Source organism: Capsicum annuum, unplaced genomic scaffold (assembly GCF_002878395.1).
Source record: "Capsicum annuum cultivar UCD-10X-F1 unplaced genomic scaffold, UCD10Xv1.1 ctg4196, whole genome shotgun sequence".
Classification (NCBI taxonomy): domain Eukaryota; kingdom Viridiplantae; phylum Streptophyta; class Magnoliopsida; order Solanales; family Solanaceae; genus Capsicum; species Capsicum annuum.
The window spans coordinates 2,457-7,015 of record NW_025849328.1 but is presented as its reverse complement, the minus strand read 5'-3'; the positions used below and the strand labels follow the sequence as shown (position 1 = coordinate 7,015).

At 39.8% G+C, this 4,559-nt stretch overlaps 1 pseudogene; it reads left to right on the top strand.

Annotated features, from left to right (window-relative positions):
- The first annotated feature begins 267 nt into the window (after nucleotides 1–267).
- On the top strand, nucleotides 268–3,261 carry LOC124891872 (annotated as a pseudogene).
- The last annotated feature ends 1,298 nt before the right edge of the window (nucleotides 3,262–4,559 follow it).

Genomic DNA, 4,559 nt, shown 5'->3' with positions numbered 1-4,559 from the left:
TCCATGGTTCGAAATGCTCGTCACTGCCAGACCCTGGTTCAGGTCGTGACATTACTATCTATAAAAAGTATAAATTCATTAAGTGTTCATTAATAATAGACATTTTGAACTCCACTCATGAAATTACACTATATAGATTATTGTTATATAGATTCTCCATGGAAAACGTGCTCAGCAAATGTAAATTATGAATTGCATTCAAAGAGTAATTTATAAACTAATTTTTTTGCTAGAGAAATTGCAGGTAATTGAGGAATTAATTTTTTTTTTTATATTTCCATCCATGGACGAAACTGCCAAGTGACACTGTACCGAGAAGTTGGTGGCGGCAACGGCGGCGAAAAAGGAGGAGGAGGAAGCTCTGATGACTATTTTGAGCCGTCAATGGGTAGATTTACGGATCATATAATAATTAATGTGTTGGAAAAAATGGATTTGGCATCTCTTTGCACCGCTGCTTGTGTCTCTCCAATCTTCAATTCTGCCGTTGCATATCGTCTTCCTTTTGTTTCGTCTTCCGATCTTTCGGTAAGTTGATTTTGCTTTTCTAATTAAATGCCCTAATTTTATTGTGTATGATTTACTAGTAGACTAGCTAAAACTACTGGAGGCATTTTCTGGGCTTCACTTTGCTAATGCGTATGTGGGCACTAGAAAGTGTACTGGTTCAAACATTCATGATAAGATAGTGTGATGAATCCTCTTATTATTGAATAGAGTAAAATGCATGTGGAGAATGTAGCGTAAACGACTGTCCATTTGACCATCTTTAGTTTGGCTAAATGCGATTCTTACTTCTGGGATGAACTTTTCAGTATCTTTGATTTATAGGGATTTTATCTCGATGAAGAGACTCTAAAACATGTCGTACGTAGGGTCCCAGGAACCAAGAGTTTAACTACTGGGTGCCTCCGAATGAGGAATGATTCCTCCATCATCAATATTCTCGGTGAGCATATTGAAGATTTGAGTTTGCTCAAATGTACCCATCTGTCTTACGACATTCTGCGTGCAATTGGAGAAAGGTGCCCCAACTTAAGGTATTCTCCTATGTCAACATATCGGTAAATTGTTATGAAATGCTTCATTGATTATAGTTTCACATCTTTGATGATAAGAGCTTTAGAAGTGGTTGCAAATTGCAATCAATTTATCAGAGCTTAGAAGGCGTTCATCGCCTCCATTGATGGATTTCAGACTGTTATTATCCTGAAATTCTCTCTGCATAAATGGATTTTATATAGATCTAATGGTTCACTGGAGCCATTATCTTTCCACTTGCTGAAGCTGATTTGTAATTTTATTCATGATATATCTGAAGCAGATTTGTTGATTTAAATAACTCATTTGGGAACCAATTCATTTAAATTTGAAATTTTTTTCTTTGCTGACCCTTGATGATATCTGAACTTCTTTAGTCTGTTTGGGTATAGAAAACTTGAACTGCATTACCTTTTGCACTTGGCATTCATTAATTTCACTCTATATCTCCACCTTCGGAAGATGGAACAGTCGAGATATAATAATGTTCATTGTGGTTACACCAACAATATCTTGCTTTCATACTCTTGTCACTTCTTCCTGGATTTGTTTCCAATGTATGTTTTCTTATTTCCCCTTTTTCTTTTTTCTGAATCAGGTCCTTGCTTATAGAATTTGCTGGGTGTGATGCACCAGAACTTTTCAAAAGGAAACTTGCAGAAATGCTCCAAAAGGTGCCCTTGTTAGAGGTAAAGTATTCTCATCTTTCACATATTTGTCCTCTCTTTCTTCTTCAAATTGTCCCTGATGCCTCTTCAAGCTAATTACTCTTTAGAACAAGAGCTTTCCTTTGATGGTCAATTTCATGAGTACTTTTCTTTCCTGCAGTCGCTGTCCATAACAATCCGAGGGACCTCACGTGATGTATTTGATGTACGACCTCTTGGACAATTTCTGCCCCCAAGTTTACAAAAATTTAAGTTACAGCAAACAGATGCACGCCTCTTTGTCTTGTGGTTAGATGCAGTCAGGAAAATCCCTCTGGATCTTGAAGACAGACCTTTTACATTGTCATCGGTTGGGGACTTGACCAACATTGGACTACAGGCTTTGAAGTTCTGCGAGTGTCTAATTGCCCTCTCAATTGTTCGAAGTAAAATGAATTGTCCTGCTTCATTTACAAGAGTGGACAATAAAGGCATGTTCCATGTTTCTGAAGGTTGTAAAAGGTTGGAATCAGTGAAACTTGGTGGGTTTGCAAAGGTTACTGAAGCTGGATATTCGTCAATTCTGTACTCATGCCGGAATCTGAAGAAATTTGAAGTGTTGACTTCACCTCTATTATCAGACTCGGTGATTGATAATATGACAGGAGTTGCAAGGTCCGTAGTTGAATTAAGGTTGTCATCATGCAGTCTTCTAACTAGTGAAGCTTTCGAGCATTTGTCCTCGTTTCGTAAGTTGGAGGTACTTGACACAAGTGGGTACAAACGCATTGGAGATCAGGCTCCCTTCTATATATCAAAAGTTACTACACTCACAAGACTAAACTTAGCAAAAGCTCGCATCACTGATGTGGGTCTTGCTCTTCTCGGTGCGGGAGACTTACCAATTGTGCAGCTGTGCATCAGAAAATGTGAGAAAGTAACTAACAAGGGAATTAAGTCTTTATTTCATGCCTATAGGAAAATTTGCAAGACGTTATCGGTGTTGGATGTTGGTTACATTCCCAAAATAACTGATGCAGTTATTTTTACCATTGCAACTGCTGCTAAGGCATTAACTGATTTATCTTTAAGGTTCTGTAATGGAGTCACTGATGCTGCGGTGCAGATGCTGATGGATCGACCAAACCACAACAGTAGCCAACTACAAATGCTTGATATTTGCAGCTGTCGAGGTTTGTCTGCTGAGGCCATAATGCTACCTCTGCCCCTGTATGCTTTCCATTGTTTGCGCTGGCTCGGTATTTGACTTACTGACATAGTTGCTAAGAGAGGCATTTTCTCCGCAATCTGCGAGGCGCGACCCAGGTTTGTTGTGTGCAGTGTTTGCTGTGACTTTGGGTGCTGTGATGGCTGGCAATGGCACAAAGTCCGATGACTGAAACTTCGCTTTTTTCCTTTTTTTTTTTTAGGCATTGTTGTGCTTTATTTGCTATGCATGGTAATCAACCTTTTGAATTACAATGAATATCAAATGCCTTTTTTTTTCGGACCTGCAATTGTAATTGCTCATTAAGTATTAATTCATTGCCACTAGCATCAATTGGCATCACCACTTGGATACACCATTGCTAGCTATATGTGAAACAAACACCTAATGTTGTTATTTTCACTCTCTTACCCTACTATGGATTACCACCTACTTCAATAGCAGGTGCATTAACTACTTATCTGCCCCAACTCCTTAGGTTTCTGTTCCATCGGGCCCTCTTATCTCTTCCTTCTCCGAGCTCTAGTTATGAAAGAAGGAACTGACTATCCTCAAGCTCAAGCCATCTGCTCCACCACAATCCCCGTCTTGTGCCCCCAAACTTTCTTTTATAGTTCTCAAATTTCATGTTTGGCATCATCTTTTTTACAACGTTAATAATGAGCTTGTGGTTATGCCGATTAATTTGTTGCCAGTTTTTACCATCGAAAACATCTATCCACTGCCACTTAACAAGAGATAGTTTGTTACCAACACCAGCAGCATGATGTAAACATTCTAGTCAACCTCCACCACCTTTAGGGATATACCCAACCACCAGTTATGGAAATTAACCTACCGTGCGCCCGCACCAGCACTAACTGAAGAAGACTTGCAGAGAGTACATTTGTAATTCAGCCTTTAACTGGAGAAAGAATGGTGATCAGAAAAAGATTGGGATATCTCAAAATGTTTTGGGCTTTTACCATTATGCTGGACAGTTGTTGATATGGCTATGATCAAACCATTTCTATCTGTAGTATTTTGTTCACATTTGACTTTATATATATCGTAGAAGCCCAAAGCGAACGCACTTCCATTTCATTGCCAAACTGTAGCTGGTCTAAAACTAGATATGATTCTGGAGCCCGAAAAGATGGACATGCCATAAAAAGTAGACAGCAGCCTCATATATATCAAAGCCAAAATCCATATCTCAAAATAACTGCAAGAACCAAACTACAACTACACATTCCAGTGTAATCCTACAAAGTGGGTCTGTTGAGGGAAGAGTATATGCAAACCTTACCCCTACTGTAGTAGAGAGACTGTTTTCGATAGACAAAATTGTGATTGGATAAAAAGATAAGAACCATACTCAGTTGTGATGTGAATTACATTTTCTGATAGCCGTCTAAGCAGTACACCCGGACCCCGGGCCCACCCCCGAAATCGTGGGCTATAGCACACCGATTTGGCCCAAAAATGCCTCGTTCATGCCGTTTCGCCCGTTTGTCCACCCAAATAGCCACGAAAATTTAAACGGACCACACTGGGATGATCCCTAACTTCCCTGGCACGCCCCGATCAATTTTTGACCTACAGCATGCCCGTACCCCGGGCCCACCCCCGAAACCGTGGGCTATAGCACACTAATTTGGCCC